Genomic DNA, 8,629 nt, shown 5'->3' on the forward strand with positions numbered 1-8,629 from the left:
ATGCTTTCTGTTTCATTTCTCATCATCTTGTTCCAGAAGGCCCAGGAGACTTGTGGGTGTGGCCACAAGCGGGGGCGGGGAGGGGGGGGGGGCTCTCAGCTCCAGGGGTGTCACAACCTTCCTTCCCGAGCCTGGACTCTCTAGCATTTTAGGAGACTTCTGGCGAATCTGTGGAAGCCCCCACTTCTAACTTCGAAAGCACCTGTGGAGGGCAGCTGGCTCCTCCCACTGGAGTCCGTCTGGCCCACACAGGCGTCCTGCCTCGATCGGGATGTTCCTTGCTCTTCTAACAGTAGGGATCCTACCGGAAAGGTGCCCGAGAAGGGACAGGGACGCGGCAGAGTGTGCTGGTGGCAGGATAGCGACGAGGGGCTTTACCACCCTCCCTGCCCTTTCAGTCTAGAGCTATCCTCTCAATAAGAGGAACCTGGCTGGCTTGGCCTTGGGATTCAGATTTTACCTGCTGCTCTACCTGAGCAGGTCTGGCTGGGGTGGGGGCGGACACGCGCCCCCTAGTGGCCCCCGCGGGAAGATGACCGCGCGCTCAGCTGTGGATGCTGGCGGGGGGGGGGGGGGGGGGGGGGGGGGGGGGGGGGGGGGCGGGGAGTTTCAGTACAAAAATTGAACAGGAGGGGCACCTGGGTGGCTCAGTAAGTTAAGTGTCGGACTTTGGCTCAGGTCACGATGTCACTGCTGGTGAGTTCTACTCCCGCGTCAGGCTCTGGGCTGACAGCTCAGGGCCTGGAGCCTGCTTTGGATCCTGTGGCTCTCTCTGCCCCTCCCTCACTCACACTGTGTCTCTCTCAAAAATACACATTTTTTTAAATTAAAAAAAAAAAAAAAAAAGAATTGAACAGGAAACCTCTTTAAACAGCCCTTGAATGCCCTTGTGCTTTTGTCTTTTTAAAAAACCTTTAACTTTTTTGTATCAAAAAATTAGCCTACATACAAGTAGACTGGCTGGTTTAATGAACCCCGCCCCCCCGGGAGCCATTGCTCAGCTTGCACTCACTGCTGGTTCTGTTTCATCTATGCTCCTAAGCACTCCCCTTCCTTGGATTTTTTTTCTTTTTAGTGTTTTTTAATGTATGTATATATATATATATATATATATATATATTTTTTTTTTTTTTTTTTTTTTTTTTTGAGAGGGCGAGAGACACAGAGGGGCAGAGAGAGAGGGAAACAGAGGGAGGGAGACAGAATCCGAAGCAGGCTCCAGGCTCCGAGCTGCCAGCCCAGAGCCCAACTCGGGGCTTGAACCCACATACCGCGAGATCATGACCTGAGCCAAAGTCAGATGCTTGACTGACTGAGCCACCCAGGTACCCCTGGATTTTCTTTTTAAGTAAACTTGACACCCTACCTGGGCTCGAACTTACTACCCAAGATCAAGAGTCGCATGCTTCACCGGCTGAGCCAGCCAGGAGCCCCTCCTTATATTTTCTTAAAGAAAATCCTTGACTTCATATTATTTCATCTGTAAATGTTTCAGTGTGTAGCTCTAAAAAGTAAAGGTTTGTCTTTTAATTTAATATGTAATTTAAAAATAATTTAAAAAATGTTTTTAACTTAATATATAAAGTTTTTTTTTTAATTTTAATTTTATTTTTGAGAGAGAGAAAGAAAGAGAGAGACAGTGCAAGCAGGGGAGGTGAAGAGAGAAAGGGAGACACAGGATCTGAAGCAGGCTCCGGACTCTGAGCTGTCAGCATAGAGCCTGACCCAGGGCCTGAACTCATGAGCTGCGAGATCATGACCTGAGCTGAAGTTGGACGCTCAACCGACTGAGCCACCCAGGTGCCCCAGTATATAAAGATTTTATGAAAAACCTTAAACATCTATTTTATAGAACATTAAAAGTTTTAAAAACTAAAATTATAAAAATACAAAATATTTTAAATATTTGAAAATAATATAAAAATATAAAACATGAAGATATAGACACATATAAAATATTTAATAAAAATTAAAATATTTTATATAAATGTATTTAAGTGCACCTAGTACATAAAATATATAAATATTTATTACACAAATAGAATATATAAATATAAAATAAAAGTTTTTAAAATATAAAACCTTAATACCATCATCACACCTAAAAAATTAACACTTTCTTAATTTCAGCAAATACTCAGTATTTAAATATCTAATTGACAAATGTCATTTTAAAAATATCTTGCTTGTTTGGATCAGGATTCAAAGTATTTTTTTTTTTAAGTTTATCCATTTTTGAGAGAGAGAGAGAGAGAGAGAGCCAGCAGGGGAGGGGCAGAGAGGGGGACAGAGGATATGGAGCAGGTTCTGGGCTGAGAGCAGAGAGCCTGACACGGGGCTCGAACCCATGAAGCGTGAGATCATGACCCGAGCCAAAGCTGGACGCTTCATCGACCGAGCCACCCAGATGCCCCGGAATCAGGATTCAAATAAGTTCACGTGTTGAAATCGCTGGGTACGTCTGTCAGGCTTCTTTTACCCCGTAGGTTTCTTGACTCAGTGGGTATGTGTGTTTGTGTGTGTGCATGCACGAGCACATGCACCTGCGAAGGAACTGGGTCATTTGCCCTGCAGGGTGTCTCCCAGCCTGGGTCTTTCTCTCTCTCTCTCTCTCTCTCTCTCTCTCTCTCTTTTTTTTTTTTTTTCAGTTTTTCATGTTTACTTGTGAGAGAGAAAGAGGCAGAGCATGAGTGGGGGAGGGGCAGAGAGCGAGGGAGACAGAGAATCCGAAGCAGGCTCCGGGCTCCGAGCTGTCGGCGCAGAGCCCGACGCGGGGCTCATGAGATCCTGACCTGAGCCCGAGGTTCGATGCTTACCCGACTGGGCCCCCCAGGCGCCCCTCCCAGCCCGGATCTTGCTGGTTGCACCACGGGGAGGCCATGCCGTGTTCTTCCATCAGGAGATAACACACCGGTTATCTCTTTTGCTAACAGTCACAGCAGCTGACGATCAACGTGAGTTTCATTAATTCAGCGCTTGATTTTACGTGGCTCCCCCTTTCTGGTTCTGGTTTTGGAGATACGAGAGAAGGATGAGACGCGGTCCTCAGCGTCCTCAGGCTCCGCTCTCCCCAAACTCCGCTGTGGTTTCCCCGGCCCTGCCCACCGTGGGTCAGCCAGGATGTTTCCTGATCCCGGCACTCCTGACGGGTGATGCCAAATGCCTGTGGCGCGAAGGAATGAGTGAGTGAACGGGATGACGGCCTCCACTGCTCCACGGGTTGTCCCTGCGAGTACCCCGAGCTCTCAGCAGGGTTACGGACTTGGGCTGGGAAAGGCCAGGAGAGGAAATGCCTTATGGCAGGCAAGCTTTGACGGTATCCCTCAACCCACGTGACCGGTCGGCGACCAGGGCTGAGGAGGGAACACATTGTTCTGAGGGTGGCCTCCGAATAGAAACTTCTGGAGCACGGGGCGCCTGGGTGGCTCAGTCGGTTGAGCATCCAACTTCGGCTCAGGTCACGATCTCACGGCTCCTGAGGTCATGAGTTCGAGCCCCCCCTCCCCCCACTGCCGTGGGGCTAGCTGCTGTCAGCAAAGGAGCCCGCTTCAGATCCTCTGTCCCCTCACTCTCTGCCCTGCCCCCACTAGCATGCACGCATACTCTCTCTCTCTCAAAAACAAATAAACATTGAAAAAGAAGAAACCAAAGAAGCTTCCGGAGCACAAGGGAATAAGAATGTCTCAAGAGCAGGGGGCTTTCAGTCTGGCTGGCAGACTGGGGTTTAGCTATCAGCTTCACCACTTAATCCGCTGTGTGACATCGGGCAAGTTACGGACTCCCCATCGGGGACTGACAGAGCCTCCCAAAGACACCAGGTCCTAACGAGTGCGAACTGTAAATGTTACCTTATTTGGAAACGGGCCTTTGCTGTTGGGACTAAATTAAGGATGCTGACAATGGAGAGCCTGTCCCGGGCTATATCTGGCGGCCCCAAATGTAATCACAAATGTCCTCAGAAGAGAGAGGCGGGGTGGGGGTGGGGGTGGGGGACCTGACGCACACCCAGGGCAGAAGGCGCCACGAAGGTGGAGCTGAGAGGGACGTGTAGATGCCGGCCTTGCAGACTGGAGTGACCGTGACCACGAGCCAAGGAGAGCCGGCAGCCGCCAGAAGCTACAAGAGGCACAGAGGAGCCTCGCCCCTGGAGCCTCCGGCGGGAGCACGGCCCTGCCATCCTGGGGTCAGCCTCGGAGAGAGAACACGTCTCTGTGCTTCTAAACTGCTAAGTGTGTGGTGACGCGTGACGGCAGCCGCGGGAAACGAACCCACCTCCCCGTGCCTCGGTTTTCCTTATCTACGAAAAGCGCAGTGGGCCCCCTTGGGTGGGGGAAGAGAAAGTCCTGCTGGTGGGCTCAGAGGAGCACCGGGGGAGCCAGGCCCTCCGCACTCGCCCACCTCTCCCTGCGTCCTTACGGTTGCAGGGGGGCCCCGTGGCCCGACGGGCCACCGATGACCAGTCGAGGGTGGCAGAGGGGAATTCTGATGGACTCAGTGTCTCCCCGGGGGGCTGGGCTGCAACGAGCTTCCTCAAGCTTCCGGGGCCCCGTCTTCCACCACCTGAGCTGGGAGAAGAGAGCAGCATCACACCAAGGAGAGAGAGGGGTCCACGCTGGGCACGGTGTCAGGGAACCAGCAGGGCCACCCTTTCCCCTGGGGGGGCGGGGCCTGGGGGGGGGGGGGTCAGGAGAGAGCCCGGGCCTTCCCCAGGTTTGCCTGAACAGGTCAGGTGAGCCCAGCTCGGGGCCACCCGCCAGCACATCTCACCTGGGAAAGCCCTGCTCCTCCAGAAGGCCGTACCCCCCCCCCCCCCAACCCGCACCGCCCGCTCGCGACCTGCATGGCCCCTGCTGGACTGTGTCTTCTCAAACCCAGCGCTGGGCGGGGGCAGGCATCAGCTCCGTTTTGCTCACCGCAGCATCCCTAGCGCTTAGCACACAGTAGGTGCTCAACACACGCTTGTCGAGAGGGAGGAATGAATGAGCAGAAAGATCCTGGAACGAGCGGCCAGTCGGAGAAGGGGCTCTGGGAGCGGCTGATTTAATGAGAACGTCACCGAGGGCCGTGCACTGAGTTCAGCATTGAAGATTGTCCCTCGGAGCTTCAGAACTACTATTGGTACCCCTGTCTCCGCCCTGCACCCGGGCAAGGTGAAGGAGCCTGTTCAAGGTCAGCCAGCTTGTCGGGCAGAGCTAGGCCTCAGCCTGGGTCCGTGACCCCGAGCCCCGCCTTAGAGCTCCGTGCAGCATTCTGCTGGAGATCAGGGGAAATTCAAGGCTTGACAACGGGCCTCATGTGCTTGCTGTCACCCCCCCACACACACCTCCTACCCCCCCCCCCCCCCCCCCCGCCCCCTGCTCCTGGGAGTGGCTGGCCATAAAATGCAGAGATGTAAAAAGACACAAGGGAGGAGCAGAGGGGCCCAGGTCCTTGGCTTCAGTCACCCAGAGGAGGATCAGCTCCAGGAGGGAGTCAGGAGGGGTAGGAGAGATGGGCTGGGCGGTCCTTCAGGAACATTGGACCAGCTGAGTAGAGAGAGGCGCCCAGGATTTAAGCCTTAAGAATAGCACTGAATTGGGGCGCCTGGGTGGCTCGGTTGGCTGAGCGTCCGACTCGATTTCGGCTCAGGTCATGATAATCTCAGGATTCGTGGGTTCAAGCAAGCCCCACGTCGGGCTCTGGGCTGGCAGCCAGCGTGAGCCTGCTTGGGGTTCTCTTTCTCCCTCTCTGCCCCTCCCCCGCTGGCGGGCTCTCTGTCTCAACATAAATAAAGGTAAAAAAGAAAAAAAAAGAAAAGCACAGAATTTATGGGACGAGACAGAAAAGCCCCGGAAGGGACTGGCGATCCGCATTCCTAGTTCTCCTTCGCATTCCCCTCACTGTCCAGCTGAACTGAAAATGTCTGGTGGCAGAAGAGAGTGTCCAGGGGTGGGGAGGGGTGGGCAGGACCAGGGCCCCCCAGCCTGCGCCTCGCATCGTCCATCTGACCCAGCGCTGCAGGAGTCCGCGGTGAGCACCGGGCAGGGGGGCTTCCTCTCCCCAAACAAGCCACCCCGTGTCATGTCTGGAGCTCCTGGCTCCCTACCTGATCCTGAAGATGCCTGCCCCCTTCCCCATTCCCCGCATTCCTGACCCAGGCCTTCCGTTTGTTCAACGTTGGTGGCAATGATGCGACTATGATCTGTTTTGCGTCCTTTTTGCTAGAGTTGCCAGCTGAGATATTTACAGATGAAATGATGGGATGTCTGAGATTCGCTTTTAGAAACAAACAGGGTGGTGGGGACACGGGCGGAGGAGTAAGAGAAACGGAATCAGCTTTTCGTAATACCGTTCGGTCTGTTTTTGCAGGTATTTGAAATTTTCCGCTGGGAAAAAATCTCCCCGGGAGATGCCGAGGTGGGGGTGGGGGTGGGGGCGAGGGAGACGCTCACCGGGAGACCCGACCCCCCCTCACCCGCCGGCTTTGGCCTGGGCGCCCGGGAGGCCGGGCTCGGAGGCTGCGAGCTGGCGCGGGCTCTGGCGCCACCTGGCGGCCGTCGCGGGACCAACAGCCTCTGAGGTTCCCTGGGCCCCGGGGGGGCACCGGGCGCTGGGGGCTCTCCAAACCCAAGCCGGACCCCACAGCACGGAACGCGCGGGCCCACCCGGTGCTGCCCTGACCCCCGGAAGGCCCCTCGGCACCCCAGCCCAACCTTGGCCTCCCAGGGCCCACCTCTGCCCCTCACTCCCCACTCCCCGAGCCACAGCAGCCGTGGGGTGTGAATGACGAGACTGACCGGTGATTGCGGGGGTTCCGTCCTCCACGCTCGCTGGGGGCCCTCCCGAGGGTGGCGAGTAGGCCCGGCCGCCGCACACGGCACATCCAGTCGACTCATCGGGGTCTCCCTTTCTGTGGTTTGTACCGAAACGTCACAGTTTAAAGGCAAATACTTACAAGAGCATTTCCCCCCTCCCTACTTCCTGCTCTCCACAGTGGGAGCGCTCAACTCTTCTAGCTGATTCTTTTGTTACTTACCTCCCTATCACCAAAGAACAGGCTTATATTTCTAGCTTTTTCCACTCTGGGTGTTTGAAACTGAGAATAGCCCGTGACAATTTGGCTCTTCTACATTTTTCACTCTTCACCCCCTGACACTTCCTGTCTTCGTACACCTTTCACCCCCTTTACTTCCGGTCTCCTTCACCTCTCACCTTCCACCCCCTTACGCTTCCGGTCTCCTTCACTCTTCACCCTTCACCCCTCCACTTCTGGTCTCCTACACACACGCACGCGCGCACACACACACACACACACACACACCCATCATCTCATCACTTTCCACCCCCTTAGACTTCCTGTCTCCTTCACCCTTCACCCCTCCACTTCTGGTCTCTTCACCCTTGGCACCCTAGACTTTCTGGCCCTTCATCCTCCCAGTTGTGACTTCTTCTGGGTTAGAGTAATTTTCGGAGTTTCGGGTAACAGTTAACTACTATTCACGGATGAGCCATGATTAATTTTTCCTTCTGCTGTAACTTTTCGTTTTCTCTGGATTTCGTCATTGCCTTGCATTTGCTTTTGCCGAGCTCTCTATGCACTCGTTACTGTTTTATCCCCCAATTCTTCCCGGTTTACAAGTTGTGTAGATTCAGATATGTTAGATATCCTATTAATTTCGGCGTCTGGGAAAAACTCTTCCCCAGGGCCTTCTGGCCTCTCCCATGTAAGGGGACTGATATCTGCTGCCCAACCCCCCCCCCCCCCCCCACCAGCAGGGCAGGGGCATCCCGGAGGTGCCTTCCACAGACTCTCTCTTGGGTGGAAGCCCATTTCTTGGGCCCCTTTCCTTCTCATTTCTTGCTTCGTTCTCCTGTTTTGATCGAGTCTCCCTTCCAGCAGCTTCCTGAGAAAGGATGCTTAAGGGGTGAACGCTTGAGACTGTGCGTATCTAAACACGCCTATTTTGCCCTAATGTTTTAGCGGTTTCACTGGGTATATAACTGTTGCTTGGGAACCGCTGTCCCTCAGAGTTTTGAAGGCACTGCTACCATCTAGTGTTATTAATGAGAAGTCTGAGGCCATTCTGATCCGTGATCCGTCTTATTAAATGTTGCCCCCTTTCTGAAAGTTTTTAGAGCCTTCTCTTTATCGTCAGTATCCTGAAAATTCATGATGATGTGCTTTGGAGTGAATCTACTTTGACAATGTACAGGGATTTGAAGTGTCCTTTCAATATGTATTTCATGACCTCCAGTTCTGGGAATTTCGGAGAGAAAAAAAAAAAAAAAAGAGAGAGAGAGAGAAAACAAATCCAGGATGTTCAAATTGAAGTTTTGGAAGTAAGGAACAAAGAACGTAATAGGAAGGTTAACTTCCTTCCTAATTCGTAAAAATACACAAAATTTTTCCAGAACTGAGTATCGTAAGTCTACAGATTGAAAAGTCCTAGGGACCACTCAGTGTGACGCATGACAAGAGACTCAATGCAAGGCAATGTGCTGGTGACATCTCTTGGTTTGCATATTTGAAGCTGCATTTAAATGCGACATAGAAGTTATTTGGACCTCAATATACGATCCAGGCGACGACGTGTTCTATGACTGAAATGAAGAACTGATACTGATTTGCCACATAGAGTTGTATCCGGGA

General features: G+C 53.1%; 1 long non-coding RNA gene across 2 annotated transcripts; it reads right to left on the reverse strand.

The window, feature by feature from the left end:
* Nucleotides 1–2,785: 2,785 nt before the first annotated feature.
* LOC122213018 lies at nucleotides 2,786–7,702 on the reverse strand. Of its 2 annotated transcripts, none has more exons than XR_006199385.1 (3): nucleotides 7,016–7,702; nucleotides 6,777–6,889; nucleotides 2,786–3,163 (listed from the first exon to the last, which is right to left on the reverse strand). It is a non-coding gene; the product is annotated as an uncharacterized LOC122213018 (long non-coding RNA). The 2 variants fall into 2 exon arrangements; XR_006199386.1 differs by lacking the exon at nucleotides 2,786–3,163 and adding an exon at nucleotides 3,972–4,560.
* Nucleotides 7,703–8,629: the final 927 nt, after the last annotated feature.

Source organism: Panthera leo, chromosome A2 (assembly GCF_018350215.1).
Source record: "Panthera leo isolate Ple1 chromosome A2, P.leo_Ple1_pat1.1, whole genome shotgun sequence".
NCBI classification, from domain to species: domain Eukaryota; kingdom Metazoa; phylum Chordata; class Mammalia; order Carnivora; family Felidae; genus Panthera; species Panthera leo.